This window comes from Propithecus coquereli, unplaced genomic scaffold (genome assembly GCF_000956105.1).
Source record: "Propithecus coquereli isolate 6110/MARCELLA unplaced genomic scaffold, Pcoq_1.0 Scaffold27, whole genome shotgun sequence".
In the NCBI taxonomy this organism is placed as follows: domain Eukaryota; kingdom Metazoa; phylum Chordata; class Mammalia; order Primates; family Indriidae; genus Propithecus; species Propithecus coquereli.
Window position 1 is genome coordinate 7,173,120 of NW_012148285.1, and position 23,883 is coordinate 7,197,002.

Sequence of the window (23,883 nt, forward strand, 5' to 3'; positions counted from 1 at the left end):
TGCAAGATTTTGTGCATATTTTCATTTTTCTTGGGTAAATACTTAGCAGAGGAATTGTTGGGTCACATGGTAACTCTATATTTCACCTTTCGAGGAATCACCACACTGCTTTCCGAAGCAGCTGCACCATTTTACAATACAATACAATACCCTCTGTCTGAGGGTTTTTATCATACATTTTGTTAACATCTGCAAAACTGAGATGTGCCTTTGAAGGCACTTTGCAATTGCAAATGGCTATGTTTCTTTTTCTTTCTTTGTGGCATAGAAAAATGATGCAGTTTGCAATCCATAGCATCTTACATTTAATTATATGTGTGTATTGTTTACCACCCCATGAATACTCTCAGTCTTGACAACAATATAAAAGCACAGATGACAGAAATTGAGAAGTAGATGTATGAGGGGGGTTGAAGGGTGGAGTTTACATCTTATCTCTTGTTGATGGAACAGGAAAAGAAAACATGTAAGGAATATTTACAATAGAGGAATTTAAAACTGAGATGTGTTTGAGAGGAGGAAAGAGGTAAAGTAGTTTAAGTGAAGTAAGTACTCATTTATCAGAACAATAATGCATAAAACTCACTGATACATGAACGGCAAAATAATCACATTATTTAGATATATGGAATTAACTATCAAAAGAAACAGTGAAAGACAGTAAGTGTGGTCCTTTCTGTCATTATGTGTTCTGGGGAGTAGGAGAGACGTAGAGTTGGTGACATGCAGGGGACCCATTTAGTATCCCTTCTGTTCTGTTTGATGTTTAACCATGTGTTTCGCTTTGAAAAAAATTTTAAAAATACATACTAAAATAAGTTTTAAAATATGTGGTTTGTTAACCTAAACTCTCTTGTGATGAACACTTTGAGAGAGATAAAAAAATATAAGACAGGGACCTTTAATAAGATTAAAAAAAAAAAAAAGGAGGGAGATAATGCCAGACAATGGGTTGATCAAAATTTTCTGCTTCTCAGATGCTATTTATTCAACATGAGGTCCATTATATACATTATGTATGTTATATCTCCCAAATTCAAAGACAGCATAAGCTCAAGGGAAAAAAGGAGAGAAAAGCATATTTTTAGTATTATAACATATTAGTGGCTCACAATTTTGAGAGGAAGTGAGGCTAACCCTGGTTTCTGATTCAGTTTCCAACACTACGCAGGTGTGTAACTGAACTAAACTGTTTAATCGTTCTGTGACTCCATTTTCTCTGCCCCCAAATGGGAGTAATACTCTATTTAGTCCACAAGACTGTTATAAAAATTAGATAAAATAAAGAACGTGAAGACTCTATGAAAAGTATAGAGTGCAGGTAAACGTTTTTTATTAAGGTGTTTTCGCATGTTAGCAAAACAGGTGTTCGAGAATACAACGTGGAACTCTCCATACTACCCCAGCAACAATAAATATTGGATGACATTTAAGTTCTTAAATTTTCAGTTTCATGTTCTCCTCTTCTTTCAAAATATTAAATACTAAGATTCAAAACATTCACAAATCTTCCTTGTAGGAATCACGATGTCAGAGACGTGTCTGTTACGTATCAGTTGTGAAGTGTGCATCTAAGGTCTTGCTCGATGTTTCATGAACCAGAAAACATGCCTTGGGCATATGTGAGATATTTTTATGTGATAAATGACCTGAGGGCTTCTGTGGGGTGTGTATTTTAGGATACCCCATCTGGTTTTCTCATCCCAATCCAAATGGACACGGAACACCATGAGCAATTCACAAGCATCCGCGATGACACCGAAAACACTTTCTACACTATGATCATTTATTTGGCTTCCAGAAACATATTTCATATACCAGAACAGAGGAAGCCCTCTCTCCACCCCTTCCCTGAGGAGTAAGAATAAAAGTTTGTTGATATGTGGAGTGTGCACAATAAGCCGTGGCACTCAGCTAAATCCTGGGCACATTCTCTATCATCTATCTCTGTGGTCCCCAAGTCCCCGGCAGAGGACGGTATCAGTCTGGTCTGTGGCCTGTTAGGAACCGGGCTGCACAGCAGGACGTGAGCAGCTGGTGAGTGAACAAAACTTCATCTGTATTTACAGCCACTTCCCATCACTCATCATTACCAGCCGCCCAACTCTGGTCCGTGGAAAAATTGTCTTCCATGAAACTGGTCCCTGGTGCCAAAAAGGTTGGGGATCGCTGATCTAATTGTTATACAAATTTATAGGGTGGTACTGTCATTATTCCCACCTTGCAGATGAGGAAGCAGGCTTAGAGAGATTGGCCAAATTGCTCAGAGCCATTGGGCTAGGAAGGGAAAAGACAGAACTCAAATCCTGCATCGGAAGCCTGAGCTCTTAAACACACGGTTATACACCTCTGTTGTGCATACCAGGAACTAATAGAAAATACAAAGGGAAGAGGCCTGATGTCACCAGAACTTCTGTTATCTGTCGTGCATTTACTTAGGCATCTATTTAATCTTTGCAGCAATCCTAAGGGATTGATTTTATTATCACTATTATTCTTTTCTTTTCACTAGTGGAAGAACAGAGAAGCACAGAGATGAGGAAGAGAGGAAGGGTGTGAAGTAGAGGCAGGGTCAGAATTGGTGGCCACGCAGCCCACGGGGGTACAGAAGAAAGAGGAGGAACCACCTGTTGGTGGGAAGAAGCTGAGAGGCAGGTCAGGGGTGTAGAGGCTGCCAGGTCAGTGATCCACTTTATTACCATGTGCTCTGGCTTGAGTGCATCATGAGCAAACTTTATAGTGAAGCCTGGAGCTGTCCCTGGGCTGCTAAGCTAGAAGGAAGTAAACCTGGTGCCAGCCACCCCTTCACCACCATCTAGGAAGCTGGTAGTGAAGCCAGCACAGAGGATACCAGAGCCGAGAGACGGAGAGCAAAATACTCCTACCGATATCATTTCAGCACCTGGATCCATCTAGACCTGAAGCCATCACTGGACTTTGTTACATTGGCCAATATCATTCTCTGTTGCGCTGAAACCTGTTTGAGATGGGTTTCCATGAGTCTTAGTTTCAAGACTCCTGAAAATAGACACCCACAGCTTTTTATAGCACAGATATCCAACTTTTACATCCATAAGGCCACGGTGATATCTGGGAAGCAGGGGTTAACAGGAGGGATTTCCCCAGCGTCACACAGCTAGTGAACACTGAGGCTGAGATTAAAGACCTGGAATTAAAAAATCCTGACCTCCCCACCCCTGGTTAGGACCAACAAGTTGGCTTTTTATGTAACTGTTCACCACACTGAGTTTTACAAAATTCTATTCTGGATGCTTCAGATCATGTTTCATAACCACAGCATCACAAGAAACTGAAGGATACTTTCTATTTGTAGTACCTGTTGGAACTCTTTTGGGGACTAAAAGGATGAGAAAAACAATGAAAAAAGAAACTAGCATTTATTGAATACTCCTTATTGTCTAGCACTGTGGAGGCATTTTGGCATAGATTATCTCATTTTTTCCTCAAAATAACTCCTAGAAGTGATTATCCTCATTTCCACTGTGTGGACAGAAAAAATCTGAGTCCAAACTCAGCCATCTGGCTCCATATCCCTTACTTTTAACAGCTACACTATGGGGCCTCCCTGTCTACAATCAACTGAGAAGAAGGGTCTGTGTCTTCAAGGAGCTTACATTCCGCCTGTGTGATTTGTAGCAGAAAGAGCAAGGAGCCCAGTGCCTTCCCCTCTTAGCTGTGATCTTGGACAAGTCACTTGACTTCTCGGAACCCTGTTTCCTACCCATAAATTCGGGATAATACAATGTGACTTGCAAGAATGTTGTGAAAATTGTTAATTAAATATATGGGTGAGATACAGTAGGATTTCATTGCCAAATCCAATGGGAGACTTAATGTCCTTCTTAACTCACCCTCTAAGCAGCAGCATCTCTGGTTAATCTCTCCTTGCTTCTCAGAACATTTCTCTTGGTTCCGAGATACTGAACTCTCTGAATGCCCCCCTCCCACCTCCCTGGCTGCCCTTGGCCTCCTCTGCCCTCTCTACTCAGTCTCTCTAAGTTGGAGTTACCCACAGCTCAGCCCTGGGCTTCCTCATCTTCTCTGAACATTGTCCAAAGTTGGTCCTGTCCATATGTGTGGTTTCTAATATCATCTATTTGCTGATAGCACCCAGATTTCTGTCTCCTGCACTCACCACTACGCTGACCACCAGCATCCTATCTCCAACCCACCTACCCAACATCTCAATCAGATGTCTAAAAGGCATCTCAAATTTGATGTGCTCCAAACACCTCCCCCTGACTTTTGTCTTCTCCAGCTCAGTATGGTTCCTCCACCCACTCAGTTAGTCTTGCAAAAATCTCCCGAATTCATCCTTAACATCTTCATTGTCTTTTCAAACCTGTATTCCCTACATCCAATTTCTAAGCAGGGCTTGTTTGTTCTCTCTCCCTAAACTAATCTGGTCTTGTCACTCAATAATCCATTCTTGACACAGCAGACAGAATAATTTCTAAAAACATAAGTTGGATCATGCTACCCCATGCTTAAAATCTTTCAACAGGTGCACATTACACAAAATATAAACCCAAATTCTGCAGCATCACCTACAAAGCCATATGTTCCTCTCTAACCATATTGTAACCATACTGACTTTCTTTCTGTTCTGTACGTAGCTCACCAAGCTCGTTTCTATCTTAGGGCTTCTACACTGATCATTTCTTCCTCTGGAACACTCACCATGGCTGGTCCCTTCTTTTTCATTCTGATTTTGGCCCAATTTTAAGTTTCCATAGAGACCTTCTCTGATGACTAAAGAAAATTTGCTTTATTGTCTTCATATTCACATAGCCTTCTAAAAGTATGTTCTTTATTCATATATTTTTCTTATGTTATCTGCATTCTCCTACTAAAATGTAAGCTCCATGAAGGCAGAGAATTTAGCTGTCTCATTTACTACTATATGTATTAATATCGTACCTGAAATATTAACTAGTATATGTTAAGCACTCAATAAATATTTATGAGGTTAATTAATTAGGTGGTTAACTAATACATACAATATGCAATTAGCTTATATGGCATAGAAGCACATATAATCACTAACAGTACCAATGACAATTCATGTTATTTTTTCTGTGCCTAATCAACAATCAGTCAATATCCCTGCACCCCAGTGATATTAGAATGCACAACTTTGTTTATCAGAGTTCCTGAAATTACCCACCTTTCAATGAGCTGAGGAATAATATTTTATTTGAGAACTACCTGAGGCAATTCATGTCTTGAGCTGATATTAAATACAATAAAGACTCAGAGTTGATTCTTAACCGAATTAAATTAATCACATATTTAATGAGCACTTACCATGTATCAGCTGCTGTTCTAGGCTTTGCAGAGAGAGGTTACTAATAAGAGATATTTTTGGGGTGTGTTTATAATTTTTTTTACATATATGGCAGTCAGGATCCAGACGAAGCTCAAGATGGAGTTCAGCCCTGTCTCCTCAGGTCTGCTGGGGCGATACTGCAAGGTCTGCAATGTCTTAATCACGGTAGGAAGGAGGTCTCTGAGTAGAAAGGACTGATGTACTCACAATTCCGTTGACAAGCTGTGCTGCCTTGGGACCCCTCCAATATCTCGCCACTGAAAGGGAGGTGGACCAGCAGCATCTGTGTCACTCAGTGAGCTAAGATCACAGGAGCTACCCCAGGTCTGTGGAATCAGAACATCCAGTTAAGCAAAGTCCCTGGGTGATTTGTATTCATACTGAAGTTTGCAAAGTACTTCTTTACCAGTGTCACCTGAAAGGGCTCAAGGCATTGTTCCCTCTGGATGCCGGCCCCAGTCTCACCTCTCTACAGACCTCCGTGAAAGCAGGGACTGTGGTGGTGTTCTGGAAGCTATGGGGGTGGGGGGTCTCGGAGCTTGGGGCACTTTGGTCGTTGGGCATCAGCTCTGGGGATCCCCAGACATGTCCGAGCAGCCCCAGGCAGGAGGCCAAGGTCCCGTGGTGTGAGATGAGAGAAGAGGCAGTGATGCAGTGGTATCCGGCTTATTTTGGTAGCTAAGGAGGTGCCTAGGGGAACTTGAGTGATCTATGTGAAGTGTCAAGGGTAGATTTTGGAAATTCCGTTTATTTGTTCAATAACGGCTTTTGGAACATCTCCTATATGCCAAGAGAGGGAGGCAGAGAGCATAGTGAGTGCAATACAGCATAATGGGGTCAAAGGAGGGTCTTAGCAGCCAGGCTCTGTCAATTACTAACTGGGTAACTTTGGGCAAATCACTCAACCTTTTCAGACTTCATTTTTCTCCTCTGTAAAATCAGGGTAACAACAGTGGCTACCTTTTAGGGCGGTTGTATAACTTAGCGAAACAATGTATGCAAATTTCAAAGCACAGTGACTGGGATCAATAAGGGATGAATAAATATTACAAGGGATTAATAAATATTTGCTGCTGCTGCCACCCTGCCACCAAACCTCAGTGCTAACTCCAGGGCAGTGGTTTACAACCTTGGCTTCCTGCATGGCAGTTAACTGGGGATGCACTATACCATTGGTGGGAACGTAAACTCATATAGCCACTGTGGAAAACAGCATGGAGGCTGCACAAAAACCAAAAATAGATCTACCATGTGATCCAGCAGTCCCACTGCTGGGTGTATATCCAAAGGGAAGGAAATCAGCATATCGGATAGATCTGCACTCCCCTGCTTATTGCAACACTATTCACAATAGCTAAGACATGGACTCAACCTGAGCGTCCATCGAGGGATGAATGGTCAAAGAGAAGGTAGCATTTATACACATGGAATGTTATTCAGCCATAAAAAATGAAATTCTGTCATTTGCAGTAACATGGATGAAACTGGAGGTCGTTGGTTGAGTGAAATAAGCCAGGCACAGAAAGGCAAATGCTGCATGTCCTCACTCATATGTGGGAGCTAAAAAAGTTGGTCTCACAGAGGCAAAGAGTAGAATGATAGTTACTGGAGCCCGGAGACAGTGGTGCGGGGTAAAGAGAAGTTGGCTAATGGATACAAAAACACAGTTAAATAGAAGGTATAAGTTCTAGTGTTTGATAGCACAGGAGGATGGCTATAGTTAAAAATTTATCGTATATTTCAAAATAGCTAGAAGATTTGGAATGTTCCCAATACAAAGAAATGATAAATGTTCGAGGTGATGGGTATCCTAATTGCCCTGCTTTAATCATTACACATTGTATGCATGTATCAAAATATCACAAATATCCTATAAATATGTGCGATTATTACGTATCAATAAAAAAATTAAAGGAAAAAAATAAAGTTACCTGGGAGCTTTTAAAATGCTGATTCTCAGCCACATCCTAGGCCAACTAAATCGTAACCTTTGAGGACGAATGCCAGTCATCAGTATTTTTTAAAGCTCCTCGCATTGTACCAAGGTATAGCCAAGGTGAACCTTGTACCATGGAATCAAATATGATTTTCAGGAAGTTCGTCCTCCGTCTGGGGATCTCACAGCCTTCTGGAGAAGATCAACATGCAAAAATAATGATAATGATAATTCTATATATTCCAGGTATGTGCAAGAAGCTACGAGAAAACAGCAGAAGGAGTGGTCAGTCCTAAGATGCCTCTAAAAGGCATGCAAAGTAAGAAAAACAAAATAACGTTATAGCATTTTTCTTATTTTTAATGTGAAAGAAAGTAACTGCCCATGACACATATTCTGGCCAAAAAAAAAAGTTGATTCTCACAGCAAGAAAGTGAGTATTAACAGGGCATTGCAACCCAGACTGACACCAGCCGTGGTGGTTCTGAAGAGGTCCTGGGTGTCCATTAACCTCGGAGCCTTGGCTCACTCCTGGGTGAGACAGGTGGGTAACTGTGATGCTCTTCACAGGACCTGTCAGATGGTAAAAGGAAGGGCCATCATTACCCACCTCAAAGAAGTGCTAAAAGATTCCACTAGGTGTGGGAACCCAGAGACACGCTGCATTCCAGTAAACGGAATGTCTTATCAGAGCAATCCTTTTCAATTTGCGAGGCAGTGGCACCAGCCACCCACGATTCCTCTGATTCCTTTCGGTCAAAGAGTCTTGATAAATCGATCCCCCAGTTCAAGGTTCATGCCAAGAACAAAGACGTCTGGTTTGATGGGCGTTGTGGGTGGAATTATGTCTCCCCACCAGGTATGTCCAAGTCCTGATCCCTACACCTGTAATCGAGACCTTAGTTGGAAATAGGGTCTTTGTAGATGTCAGTATGTTATGCTGAGGTCATCCTGCATTAGGGCAGGCTCTATGTCCAACGACCTGTGTCCTCATAAGGAGAGCGAGAGACAGAGACAGGGAAGAAGGCGTGTGTGTGACGTCACACGGAGGCAGCCATCGGAGCGATGCAGCAGCCACAAGCCGAGGGACTCCAAGGATTGCCGCACCCGAAGCGAGGAAGAGGCAAGAAAGGATTCTCTCCCAAAGGAAGGGCACGGTCCTGCTCACACCTTGAAACACCTTGTCTTTTGGATTTCTGGTCTCCAAAACTGTGAGACGACAAATCTGTTTTAAGCCTCCCAGTCTGCGGTAATATGCTACAGTAGCCCTAGAAGACTAATGCAACTGACGACCTATCCTTTTTCAAACAGGGACGGGAAATCATCAAGGGCCATTGGCTCTGATCAGAGAGCAGCCAGACAGACAAATCATTCTTTCCTAGGGATGGAATTTGAGTGGCTTGACTCTAGACAAAACCTCAGGGTCTAAAGCTTTGTAAGTACTTTCCCAAAGCCTCCCTGCTTTTATTTTGCTCAAGGCCAAGATGCTACTTGACTTTGGTAGAATTTATTAGCATCAGTTGGATTTGAAAAGAGCCTAAGTGGAGATTTCTAATTGTGTTTGGACTATCTGCTTGCCAGGACCCTTCCCCACAAACATAATTCTTATTACAGTAAAGGAGATTGGTACAGGTCGAAGAAGCTTAGATTCTTCTAGCTCCTTGAGAGTAGACCATAGTTGGCTTCAGGCCAGACTCGCACAACATTATGATATTGTCTGTGGTTTATTTCCAATCCCGCCCCTTCTACAACTATAACATACAGCCATTGGTTCCTCCTGAGATAGATGTTTGTTTCTGCCTTTCCAGGACTTCCTGATGTCAATGCACATAGATTTCCCTTGCTCAGCCCCCAATCTTCTAAGTTCCGTCATTCTACCTATGGCCAAAGCACTCATTTGTGTTCATTTGGCAGTATTTACGGCATCTCTCCTCTTTGCCTGGAATCGACAGAGATGCTGAGGATGGAACAGAGAACAGGAAAAAGTCCCTGCTTCTCCTGCAGCTCAGTGCAGCATGATCAAAAATCCGTCCAGGATAATATAAGAGCTGCTAGATCACCATTGTTTTTTGTGCCTGAGTAGAACTCCATGGTATACATACACCACAGTTGATTAATCCACTCATGGATTGATGGGCACTTGGGTTGTTTCCACATCTTTGCAATTGTGAATTGTGCTGCCACAAACATTTGAGTGCAGATGTCTTCATTATAAAATGACTTTTTTCCTTTGGGTAAGTGGAGGGGATGGGTAAATTCATAACTAATGCGTGTGGAGTGCGCTGGCTGGGGGCTGGGCACGCTTGTAGCTCTGGCTTGGGTGATGCAAAGGATATACATGTAACCAAAATGTTTGTACTCCCATAATATTCTGAAATTAAAAAAAAGAAAAAAATCCTACAACGTGGAGACTTTAAATAACAAAGAGGCGAGATTTAGGCCCCTGTCAAAAGAGCTTTGACAGAGTAGGTAAGAGGAAAAGCACAGGTGGTCAAATATGTGTTAAAGTCCTTAGCTGGGGAGAGAGAAAAGAAAAATCAATTATGGAAATAAAGGGCTTAGTTCTTAAGAAACATAGAGATGCTTGTTAGAACGCAAAGACAGAGAGAGAGGGAGCCGGCATGGTTGTTGTTGTTGTTGTCATATAGCTTAAGCCACTTGATTACACTTGAACAGCAAGCCCCTGGCTGGTTAATGATATCAACACAGTTGTAAAAGGCTGATTTTCATTCGGAGGAGGAGAGTAGTGCAGGGTCCACCACAGAGGCCACCCTGCCAGCCCTGTGAGTGTGACATTTTCTTTATCCTGTCTATACACTGGTTTTCTCATCTTTATGCATTTTTACCAAAGGATAATGACGCTCACCCCCTATGGCAGCTGGGCAGGACTAACTGAGATAATGCATATACAATGTATCTTGAGTGGTTGGCGAACAATGTTACATATTATTGTCACAAGATGTAACAGACATTTACTAGAGCACTCCTATTCAGCAGCCTTGTTTACCATGCTCGGATTCTCACAAGCCCCTAATTTATTTTCCTTGAAGAAGTCAAGTACCACTTTCCACTTATTTTCTCACCTTAGATTTGGAATTTGAGGCGGTCAGCTCCTTCTGTAGGGCTAACTGCGGCTCTTCTGTGCTTTGCTTATCCAGTAGATATTTATTTAGTGTGTCTTCCTGGCGCTGAGGACCTAGCAGTGAACTAAAGAGACAGTGGCCCTGTCCTCTTGCAGCTTACGTTCCAGTGTGAGAGAAAATGCAAACGCCAACACAATAAGGCCAGGTGGTGTTAAATGCTATGGAAGACATACAAGACAACATTAGCCAATAATTGTTGGACATCTACTAGGCATCAGGGGAGTTGGGCTAATGCTGTAATAAAAGGAATGAAGGATCTCTGGAAGATCAAGACCATCACAGAGCCGGATGTGCTGATCAGTGCTAACGTGGCTTGCTGGTCAACCTGCAAAAGCGAACACACGTCAAACCTGAGGACTTTAATAACCCTTGTAAATACTACCCTCTAGTCCCTGGTTAAGCTTACTGCCTTCGTTCGAACCCCAAGACGTGGATTTGCAAGGAGAAGGAGAGAAGGAGAAAAGGAAGGAAGGAGAGGAGGAGAAAAAGGCAGGGAGAACGGATACACAGCAACAAAACTGGCCTCGCTCTTTCTAAAAGGTCAATGCGGAATTTTAATTTCATCCCTAAGCAGAAAACGGAGATAGAGTTTGCCCAAAATAATTTGAGACTATTGCTTCTTCATTTAATTAGGAAATTCCTCCTAAGGTATTTTCACCAAAAAAGTTAAGTATAATTGTGTAATTAAAAAGATAAGCTTGCAGATCCCAACAGGGAGGAGGAAACCCAGGCTTGGGTGTGGAGGGGGCCTCTCGAGGCTCCTGGAAGACTCCCCAGTGACTGTCTCTTCCTCCTCGCTCCAGGAAGCTCTGCCCTAATGATGGAACACGCAAGGACAACAACATGGAAGGACAAAGGGCTTTAGCAAAACAGCAGGTCCCAGGGTGGTCAGCCCTGTTGGGCATTTTAACCAACTCTCGGAAAAGGGGCCCCAGCAGTTCCCTGCCCTGGCACAGATAGCTGAAGTGTAATTTCTCCCCCACCCTCTTTGTAAGCCCCCGGCAATTACAAAATGCTGCTGCCCCGGGGGACAGTGAGCTGTGAAGAGTTTCAGAGATCGCATCTGTGCGGATTATCAGTGGTGTGGCCTTGGGCAGTGGACTTAGCCCCTCTGATGGTGTTTCTCCTTCTGTACAACAAGGGTCTGTATACAGGGATTAAGCACCACTATGAGTGTCAATTATCTGGCCCATAGTAAGTGCTCAGTGAATGGTCTGCAGAGCCTTTATTTCTGACTCAGATAATGAAAGCCTGCTCAGAGCCTGTGGGTCCTGTAGGCAGAGAGGGATCCACGGCTTGGCCAAGGCTTCAAAGATAAGCAGGGTGGGAAGGAGAGAGACACAGAGTTTGTGAATTCGGGTCGCTCTCGGTCTCTCTGGTACCTGTGCGCATTCACAAAAGCCATTTCAGCCCGTGTCCACCTATTCGCCTACGAGGAATCAAACGAGTAGAGCTCATCCTCCCTCCTTCTCTGAGCTGTCGCCTGAACCCCACTGGTGCCACGAAGGTGCCTGGAAGTTCAATTAGAAAGACCTTCAGGGGGATTTGTACACACATTGTTTCATTTGACAGGCACAAACATTTTTCAAGTTCTCATTTTCCAGGTGGTCCAGAACTGAGGTCCAGAGCCCAAAGGGACTTGTGCCAAACCTCAGGGAGATGCAGAGTCAGAGGTGCACCCTGTTCTCATGTTTAGTGAAAATCCCGAGTGGGTTCTTCTGCACAGTGTCTAGCGGTGTGCCTGGCACATACTACACACATACCTGTGCTGAAACTGAACGAGTTAATGTCCACGAAAGGCTCTGTAAGGCAAGCTGCAGAGACAGGAGGAAGGCCACTGAGCAACACTGCAAAACACAACTCTGCCCTGAGGCCAGGGCAGGGTGCAAGGTGTGGGTGCGCTGATGCTGTTTTGGGCTCACCTGCTCTTCTCTCAGTGCAGGTTCCACGTTTGGAGCAGCTGCCACATTTCATAGCTTCTTTCTCTGCCTTTTGCTTTGATTAATCGCAGCTTTCACGATTCATACTGCCTAATTGCCTTCCACATGTGTTATTCCTCCATGGTAACCTTATGAGGGCAGGTTTGTGGGTCTCCGGAGCATCTTAAGCATGATGTTGCAAAGTTACAGCTAAATGAGGCATGACCTCCTGATGGCACACGACACACAGGGAGGGTGTAGCTTGTTCTCTAGAGCAGCACTGATCCACGGAACTCTCTGGGCTAATGGAAAGGCGCTATCCCTGCACTATCCAATATGGTAGCTACAAGCCCCATGTTGCTATCGAACACTTCAAAAGTGGCTAGTGAAACTTGTAACTGAAACCTCAATTTTAGGAATCCAAATTAATTTAAATGTGTGTGTCAATAGCCACAGTTCTAGAGTAATCCAAAAGCTCAGGATTCAGGGAGATGAAATTTCAACCCCGCTACGGTCGCTCACTACTTGCATGACCTTGGATGGGACAGTTAAGCTCTCTGAGCTTCAGTGTTCTCTTCTGTAAAGTAGGCTTAGTAGCTTCTTTTCCTCATAGCTGTTGTGGTGATTTAATGGTGTATCCTGTGTTTACTGTTGAGAACAGTGCCAGGCACATAAAATGGAAACCTACTCAGTGAGACCTATTAATACTACGCGTCCAATCGGATGTAGAAAGAGATTCAAACCACATCTTGTGGATAAAAGAACTTGAGCAGCAACTTTTCCTTCCTGTGAGCTTTCATGGGCAGAAGAAGGAAACCAAGAGCAATTTACCTGGGATTTTTTCATTCAGCATTATCCACATTCCCTTGGATATTATGGAGAGAGGCTTGCGGAGAAATTTTCACCTACCTAGAATGCATGTTAGAATGTGTTGAGGTCCAAGAAGCTGCTGCAGCCATGAATGCCCCTTAGGAATGTTCTGAGGGGTGGTGGTTGTGCTCTCACATCTTTGACCGGCTTTGTGCCGGCCATGTTGTTCCCAGAATGCATCTCCCAGGTCTGGGGCTCCATGCCTTGCCTCTGCCTGGAATGTTGTCTTGCACCCGGACAGCACCCCCTTGTCTGCCGAACACACTTCCTCTCCTCTCAGACCTTCTTAGAGAGTCAGTTCAAACATTGTTCCTCTTGGGGTCTTCGGTTACCTCTTCTCTGTGTCCCTTAAACAAGCCTTTGTTGCAGCACCTTTGGGATATCTGCACGCCCAACCTCCTGTTAGGGGAGCCTACCTTTCAATCTCTAAACATTCTCACAGCCTAGCACAGAATGTGACGTGTGACAGGGCCTATAAATATTTGACAAGACAATAATGATGACAACAACAAAGATGGTGACCATGGTGATGATGGTGGTGACGGTGATGGTGATGATGGTGATGATGATGATGGTGATAGCAGCAGACACTGACATAGTGATTAGCACATGGCAAGCACTGTTATAAATGCTTTACATACATTACATTGCACTTATTTAATCCTCATAACAACTTTATAAAGCAGCTACTATTTTTGTTCCCTTTTTACAGATAAGTAGAATGAGGCTGAGTTTAAATAACGCTTCCAAAGTGAGGTGGCCTTGGAAGTAGATTCCTACCTTCTCACCAGAGCGGCCACATTGCCAAGAGCCCACACGACCAGAATGCCGAAGGATCTGCTCTCCCAGGAGATCTGGCCCCCAGCACCTCCTCACCCTCGGCCCCACCATGAGAACGAACGTCCCTCTGCCTCCTGTTGATTTGGGAGCTAAGGGACCAAGGCCCCTGCTTTTCAGTATAACTTGCCAAGCCTCAGAAATAGCCCTGCGTGTCTCCTGAGGGCGGGAGCCCGTCCCCATGTCCCTTCCCAATTCCCAGGCACTTATCACTCGGACAGCTGCCGCGGAATGGTTTACAACCGCTTGGTGTTTTCCAGCAGGAAGCAGAAAAATGCCACGCACTGTGGAATTCCGACTGCAGAGGCTCTCACGGAAAGCAGTACCTGCGACTTTCTGCAGCCCCGCCTGCCTTCATCCTCAGCATCCCCCCCCCTCACTTTTTAATGAAGGGCTCATCTGGTCCCACGGCAGTCCTGCCTTCACTTGACTCGAAGCAGCAGGGAGGGAAAGGCATTGAAATCAGGGCTGAGTGAGATAACATTTATATATTGCTGGGTTATATGAGTAGTGACATCTCCCCCACTCTACTGAGCTTCAGGGTTTTTTTTTTTTTCCTTTACATTCTTCTTAAATCTAACAAATGAGTTTGTTTAACAGATATTTATTGGTCTCTTTCATGTGCTAAGACATGTGCAAGATGCGGGGAACGCTGGCTTGAGAAAATACCCAGCTGCTGCCCCAGGAAACCTCTTGGTCTAGTGGGGTGGTGGGTGGGAGTAAATATTTGCTATGCAATGTGATCAATGCTGGACAGACTGAGCCTGGGGCATCGTGGAGACCCAAGGCAGGAGGATGTCACTCTGCTCGAGGAAATCAGGGAAGGCTTTATAAAGGGGGTGGGGGTTGGGTATTTGGGCTGTGCCTCCAAGAATCACAAGACTGAGGAGGCTGGCAGGGAAGCCCACGGAGCCAGAACGGCTTGCACAAAGGCACAGGGGCATGAAAGGGTGTTGTGATGGTCAGTTTTATGTATCTACCTGGCTAGGCTGCAGCACCCAGCTATTTAATCAAACTCTAATCTGGGTGTTGCTGTGAAGGTGTCTTATATCCACAATCAGTTGATTTTAAGTAAAGCAGATCACTCTCTCTAGTATGGGTGGGTCTCGCCCAATCAGGCGAAGGACTTGTGAGCAAAACTGAGATTTCCTGGAGAAGAAGAAATTCTGCCTGAAGTCTGCAGCATAAAATCCTGCCTGATTTTCTAGGCTGATGGCTTGCCCTGAGGATGTCAGACTTGCTAACCTCCACAATCATGTGACCCAATTCCTTGAAATAAATCTCTTTTGTATAAGCGTTAGTATATGTACGTGTACATGGAAATGTATGTGCACCTTCTCGGTTCCGTTTCTTCCGAGAATGCTGACTGCGTGGAGGAATGAGCAGTGTCTCTGCATGGCTGGAGCACGGGGGATGGGTTGGGAGTGGAGGAAGATGAGGCTGGGAAGGAGCCGGGAGACAACTTCACTTTCTCAGGAGGATCGTGGGAGCCAGGGAGAAAGTGGGGGGTGTTTGACCAAGTGCACGTTTCAGCAGGATCACCCTGTGGCTGAGTGGAGGATGGCCCTGTTGCCGTCTCTGTGTGTCATGTGTGTTTCCTGCCCCGTTCCCCTTCTCGCGGGATCATTACCCTGATTCTACGAACAAGCAGGTGTCATGGACTCTAACAGAAATAACTGTGAGTGTGAGTCCCCAAGTCAGACAGACCCGGGGTTGGGTACCAGCTCTGCCCGTTACCCGATATGCAACCTAGATGAGGCTCCTGTGTTCTCTGAGCCTCAGTCCCTTCACCTGTGAGATGCAGGGACAACGGTCCTCGCCTGCAGGGGCGTGGCAAGGATGAATGAAACAGCACCTGCAGCGTGTCCCTTTTACGCTTCTCCATCCTCTCAGTGCTCCAAAAGCTGAAACCCCCCAGACCGCGTCCCCCTGGGCTCCCCTGCCCCATGGTGGACTTGGTCCATGCGAGGAACAGCAGACAGTGGGAAGTGGATATTGCTGCCCTGCTTGCTCCCAATGCCACCGTGAGTTTCAAGGTGTGATTCCTCTCCTGGAGGCCCTCTCCACCATCCCCAGCTGCTCTGGAGTCCCCTGGAGCCTGTCAGGCTGAGTGGGTTCTGGTTTCCCACTCTTGCTAGCTTTGGGGGTACTTCATCATGTCCCTTAACCTGACCCACACCTTTGTAAATCGAACGTCATTAAACTCTCTCTTCAATCACCTTTTTGCAGTGTACCTATTAAGTACTAAGAATTCAGTACACGTTATCTCTGGTTACCTGTTGTTACCTTTAATAAAACCAGATACAGAGAGGTCGTATTGACTTGCTTCAGTCACACAAATAGCTTTCATTTAGTGAGAACCCTGTGTATGGTAACTGTTTTACCTACACAATAAACTTTAGCAGTCATTATTATTATCATCTCCATCAACAGGTGAGAAAACCGATGCCCAGGGAAGTTAGGACCATGTCTGAGTTTGCACAGCTGGTATATGGCAGACCCTGGATGCAAACCCAAAACTTTGGGATTTGCACTGTCCTACAGTGATGACGCCTTTTTTTCCCCTACCCAACCTTAAAATCCCACGATGGGTGTTCTACCCTGTGCTGTCTATGCTCTTGCTTATTCAAGAGAAGATATCTCTGTGTCTCGTCACAACTGACCCCACCTTCCAAGTAGATAAAATCAGAGGGACTGGGACGTGGGGTGGGAATGGACCAATCTCAGCCAAATGTGTGATTTATTGCCGCAAGACCCTGGAATCAAATCAGAACATTATCTTTAGGTCTGCCAGAAAACCACCCCTATCTGCCCTCAATCATTTTGGATTCTGGGGAGGATTTGTCAGGCAGTGAGAGATGTCAACTCCCCAGGATTGGGGCTCACAGGATGGGTTCGCTGGAGCCCTCTGCTGGGTTGCTGACGGCCCCAGCTGACAGCCTCAGGAGCTGGGTTTCTCATGCAGAATAGTCTGGGTCGATACCGCACTGTCATCAATTACGGTGCAAGGCTGGCGGTCGGCCATCCGTCATGCCTTCACAGGCCTGCTCGAATCACATCGTCCGGACCCTGCAGCCTATTCTTCCGGCTTAGAGCCTGAGATTTCACACTCAGAATTAAAAGGCACCTGTTCTGTCCTCCAATTTGAAATGTCTTTGTATCAGAATTGCCGGTGTTTGCTGGGCTGTAGCGTCATGAGTATTTAATGTCAGAATAATAGGACTTTGAAATTCAGCAATTCCTTTAGCTTCATTTCAATTTCTTTTTCTTCTACTGCACCCAAGAAAAAAAATTAATTTAATATTGTATTCCAAAAGAGTCAGGATACTATGATCCTGTTTTTATAATCTTATTTCTATCTGTTGATCTTCCTTCTATTAGGGTATAAGCATAAGATGTCTGGAATGATCTTCATAAATGCTAGCCATGATTATTTCTAGATGGTGGGATTTGGGGTAAGTTTTGCATCCTTCCTTTGCACTTTTCTGAATTATTTAAGTGTTTTATGACAGCCATGTAACATTTCCACAAAGACTGTCATAACTCTCTTACGAGAGAGGGAAAAGTATTGAACCTCAGAACTGAGAAGAGGACCCTAAAGATTTTGAAGTCTAAGCTTCTAAAATACAGATGAAAAAGTAGAGATTCGGAGGGGCAATAGGTTTATCTAAGGTCACGTATTAATCTGAGTGTTGAAGCAAGACTAGAACAAAGATGTGGATCTCTGTCTGGGTTTTCCCCAGATATTCATTCATTCATCAAAAATTTAGTGAATGCATACTTGGGAGTAAGATGAGTCCAATGCAATCCCTTCCCTCAAAGAGACAGAGAGTTGAATCAGGCTAATACAGTCATCGACAAAATCAGGAGACTGCCGGGGGCTGTGAGAGCACAGAAGAGAAGGGACCTCACCCAACAGTCATTGGTTAGACCCAGAAGCGATATAGAGAGGGGAGTCACAGGCAAGAAAACAGCATGAGCACATTCACAGGAACAAGAGAGAGAGCACAGGGCATTTATCCAATGATGAATAGTCACCACGTGGCTAAAACAAAGGTGGAGGAGTAGTGGCGAGGGCTGGGCGAGGCACTGCGCTGGAGACGTAGACACGGACAAATTAGAGTTGAACTCCCTCGGAATCTGCATGGAAACCACCTGAGGACAAGGACCTTGTCTTTCTGATTCTGCATCACCCAGCACCAACGATAGAGGTCCAACAGATATTTGTCACATAAATAGCTCATCCCAAATAGCATCCCTTCCAGGAAGCCTCCTCCAACGCCCTCCCAACCCAATGCCAAAAATAATATCATTCTCATTTCTATATTTTAAAATTTTGTTCCTCTATTGTAGCACCTGTCTGATAGAAGACAGAGTTTTTTCCATTCGTCTTGGTTACTAGATCCTGGGCTTTACAAGGAAGGTAGCATGTCTGATTCATCTTCGTATTACCTCAGCGTGCCCAACACACGGTAGGTATTCAATAAAGATTTCATTGAAAGATACCTATTAGGCTCCCCTGGCCCCAACTCTTCTCCCTCATCTTACCTGGAATCTTTTACTACACCTGACCATGGTGTCAAAAGTTCTGAACGCTTAGAGGACTCGCCAGAGTCTGCGGGACCATGTTGAGATGATGAGGAATGTAGTGAGAATCTATTGGTTCTACCTGTTCAGGAACCGTTTTCCTTGTTTTGGTACAAACGGTTTTGTCTTCCTTTGGTGAGCTGCCCATTGAATGCCAGCCCCTGTGATTGTCGTAATCATAGAATTTGCTTCAATTCCGAGATGCATCTTCTCCACCTTTTGATGTTCAGAATGCATCTTTAAATTGGTGTGTTTTTCTGTAAATCTAAAATTATCCGAATAAAAAATTCATGTACAAATCAGTGTATTCATTTAATGTGGTAATGAAGCTCTCATTAGTTTTCTTTTAATTTCCAATTTAAAAAAAACAATGTTAATAAACCAGTGGGGTAACTTACAATTGTTGATGTCTTGGAATCAAAGTAACTAGACATTATGGGACCCCAATTTGTGCTGTAAGTGATGATACAGTGATGGGTTTTACATTGTAGCCAGATGCTCATAGAATAGAGAGCTACACTGGCTTTGTCGGTCCTTTATATGCACAGTGCTCTTCCAACCACAGGACCTTTGCACATGACTCTCTTTTGAGTTCTCCATCCTTCTTTCTTCACCTAGTCAATGCCTCATTGTTCTTTAGTTCCCAGTTGTAATATCATTTCCTTAGAGAAGTCAAAATCAGGTCAAAACTTTCTAGTCTCATTTGTCACTCAGTACAGCCCTTGCCACAGTTGTTATTTTACGTATATTGCACAAATATTTGATTACTATCTATCTCTTCAAGCAGACTCTAAGCTCCATGGGAGGAAGAGATTATATCTTCCTTTGCTCATCCCTTATCTCCAGAACACAGCATGATATCTGGCTCAAAGTAGGAGCAGAATAAATATCCTTTGTAAGAATGAACAAATAAATGAATGAGTTTTGGAAACACCATGGATCCAGTTGGAGAGTTTCGCACTTCAATTTTTAACATATATTTGAATGATAACTTTGATTCATGTTTCTTAAATTTCACTGCAACCCAGCCTCCATGAGGACAGAGTTCTTGTCTGCTGTGATCTGTTGTAATCCAGCACTTGTCGTGTTTTATATTGTATTATAATTATTTTGGTCTCTGCAACACCTTGTTTCTACCACCCGTGAGAGTCATTAGAGCAGGTATTATATAGTCTGATCCCTTGTACAACAATGAGTCATAAATCCGCAGTCAAAGCTCAGATTGGTTTCCCAAGCTTCAGCCTGGCATATCCATCTCACTGTTGAACAGCACCACTTGGCTTCCCACAGACAGTTTAACATGTACATGTTCAAAGCTGGACTCCCCGTCCCCATAATCCTCATGGAGCTCACTCATTGAACAAATGAATAAATGCATGTTTCCCGAGTACCCAGGGATCTCCCTCGCTGTATCACAGATGATTTATGGGAAGGCATTACCTCCCCCTGCCATTGTCTTGTCACAGTGGCAGAGGGCAAAGATGTCAGGCAGCATGGAGAAGTGAAAGGAACGTGGGCTGGGGATCAGCTGGTCTATGTTCAAGCTCCAACTCTATTCAACATGTAGAAAAAGGAATACAAAGGAGCAAATGGAAGAGGAATTATTAAGCCGTATATTTGAGGTTAAGACTTGTCATAAAACTGTTTCATTCCATTTATAATGAATCCATAGAGTGAGCATTGCTATACCATTTTAATAACTAGTAGATATAGACTCAAAGAGGAAAAATAACTTAACAAGGTCACCCAGCTACTCAGGAGCAGAGTAGAGGTTAGAATGCAGAGCTATATGACCTCAAAGTGAAGTTCATTCCTTTATACCGTCTTGCCTTACACCCTGGCTGTGTGACTTTGTGCAAGCTGCTTAACCTCTCTGATCCTTCCTTTCCTCATCTATAACCAAGAAGATTACCACCCCTAACTCTAATGATCGCCCTGAGGGTCCAGTGATAATGCATATTAAAGTGGTATATAAATGCCAGTTATTACTGAACTCAATATCCACAAACACGTAAGGCAGAAGGAATAAATTCTTTTGTTGGTCTGTTTCAGACAGATGAGCACTCTTATTATTCCTGAAAGAATTATCACAGCTGGAGAAGCAGCAATACGATTCCTGCAATAAAAGAAGTTGGCGGGGGGAGCTGTGGAATCAAAAGGCAATGCAATTCCCTTTCATGCAACCCATCATAGTTTTATTTTTACTGGAATACGATTTCAGATTAGATTGCTTATTCTTCAGCTGAGGTATGAGCATTTACAGCCCAGCCATTCAGAGCAAGAGCAGAGCCATTAAATACTGCTCCGTGCCCTGGCCCCCCCGCCAGCCGCCCAGCAGACGACTCGGCACGCTTAGCTCACGGGACACTGTTCCCCCCATACCCAAGTACTTTCCTGGTGCTGTTTCCTCATTTCCCCACAGGCCCCGCCTTTCCCTGCACAGAGGCTGGTTTCCATAAGAACATGTTCAACCCTTTGCACCTGTTGAAATGGCCCATTGTAGCCAGTAGATTAGCAGTAGGCATGAAATCCTGGCTGGCCCCCAAATGGTGGTGATCTTGCCACAGCTCCGGCCCCCATGGTGGCTCAGCTTCCCTGCTTGCTGACATTTGAATCTGGGGGAGTTTCCTTCTGATGAGACCGGAGATTGTTAATGCTCACGGTGCTCAGAAACCCAGTATCTCTTGCCAGTAAAGGGAAGGAGAGAGGGAAATTAATAAACACTGAGGGCACAGAGAAAAAAGCCACAGTCAATGCGCTCAAAGAGCCTAGAGTTTACAAAAAGACAGATGTGCGAATGAATAAAAATAACAGCAAACACTTCTGGAGTGTTTATGTGCCAGTCACTGCTCTGAGGGAGTCTGTTAGATGATTTAATACATTGAAACCTCACAACAATTCCTAGAGTAAGTTACCACTATTATCCCCCCATTTTACAGATGAGGAAACTGAGGCTGACTTGCCCAAGATCACACAGGCAGGAATTGGTAGAACCAGGATGTTGGACTTCCAGAATTTGTGCTCATAACCCTGTATTATAGCTTCTCTGAGGTGATCACAATACAGTGTAGAGGGGGAGTTTAGTAGAGGGGGAGTTTTAAAGATCGTTCATGAACAAAAGTGTTCCAGACAACACAGTCACACGTGCAAAGGTCCAGAGGTGCCAAAGAGCCTTAACCTACAGGGAACAAAAAAATAGCTCATTGCAGTTGGAGCATAACAAGCCATGGAGGAAATGAGAAGATGGAGAAACAAGAAAGAGATGCCACTAGGAAGGTGGGTCCCGGTGCGCTGGAAAGAGCCCTGGTTGCCAAGCTAGAACCTTGGACTTTGACCTAGTGAAACGGGGACCCATGACATTTTGGAAGCACGGAGACATCAGTAGCTTAAGTTAAGAATAATCTCTCAGGTAGGAGTGTGGGGAAGGGGATAAGAGGGAGACTGGAAGAGAAAGGAAGGATGAGGGAGGCTATGCAGGGGGAGGGATCACCGTCTCCTTCTGTCTCCTGATTTTGGAGGGAAATAGGACGCTAAGCATCCTTGACCTCAAGTGGGTCCATCAGCGCATTCCCCTATTCCCATGTCTTGGCAGTAGCATGCTGGTGTGCAACCCACACCTGCTTATAAACTGGATTGTAAGGCTTCCAAGGACCGGGATTTGGCCAGGGACACCATCGGCAGAGGCAGTGTGCCTTTCCAAGTCTGAGAAGTCTAATGATACGTTACATTTTCTGGACACCTGCAAAGCACAGGGAACCACTCGCAGCCCACAGTGGAAAGGAACTAGGCAGAGCATTTGGACCGTACCTGCCTTGGAGAAACGACTCCACGGGAGTGAACTCTATGATGCCTGCCTGCCCCACCTCCGTGCAGCTGCGAGAATGACCTGGACGTGGCCAGTCATAGGACTTCGTTTTGCCATCTGTGATTGGTCGAAGGGTAGACTGTGCAGGCAAGTAGGACCGATCAAGGATTCGTTTGTGAAATTAGACATAAGATGCTGGGGCCGGGAGGGGTCCTGCTGGTAGTCAATTCCTGACATGTGGAGAAGCAACATGGAGGAAAACAGCACCAGAGTTAAAGAATGACAAACTCTGGATTAGAGATTAGTGACATCTCTTCCTTGTTGCCAATTAGACCGATTTGCAACTTTGGCACCTCTGACATTTCCAAAAAATTGGAATTGAATCTCATTGGCTTATTCCTGAGTCAATCACCGAGGCCAGGGGACCGAGTGTGGTGATTGGCCAGGTCTGAATTGCATGGTCCCCCCTTGGAACCCAGGGCTGGGATGTAGGTTGGGGGACCACAGCCTCAGAATTGCCTGGACTTAAAGTAGAGGTGGGTGGCTTCCCAAGGAAAATCAATGTCCTATTACCAGAAGAAAGAGAAACGGTTGCCGGGTAGGCAGAAAATAATACATGTGTTCTACAACCTTTTGCAATACAAATGCTAAAATTACTACATCAATCTTTCAAAACTCATTAGTCCTTGAGCTGGGTTATTTGGAGAATAATTTCAGCACGGTGAGAGCTCTTGGGCTGGGAGGTACGTGGTAAGTGGCTCTCTTTATTTCAATCCCTGTTTCTAACTCCATGTCCCGGTCTCTCTGCCCCATCAAAAGCCACCGGGTCAGCTAAAACGCAAAGTTTGTTTCTGTTAAGGCTGAAGCCTCTGCTTCTAACTTCTCACGACTTTGCCCTCACATTAGCGTTCATGAACTCAAACTGTCAGAGAGTCTTGGATAATTAGAGGCGATAAACAAATGCTAATTAGCACTCTGGCTGGAGCCAGAGAATGCCATGGGCTTAGACCCAAGCCCAATGTTTGTATTCCCAGGATTTCTTGAATTCCCACATCTAAGAATCTTTTATGAAGCTTCTTTATGAAAGAAGGCGCACAGAGATAGTATAGCATTTGGTTAAAAGCATCGCCCTTCCGGTTTCACAGACTTGAACCTCGACCCCAGCTCTGCCACTTAGGAGTGCTATATCCACAGGCAAGTCACTCAGCTTCTGCCAGTCTCAGTTTCTCATCCATAAAATGGGAATAATAATAATCCCTACTATAACGTGTTTTTATTGTGTGAATTAAATAATGAATGCAACGTGTACAGTAGTTGGCACACGCTAAGTGTTCAATAAATGGGTTTCTGTCTGTATGAGGCAAAATAATAGGAGATCGAACATGAAAAATTAGGGTGTGGATTCCTCTCTGCCCCAGCCATTCCCATCACTGCTA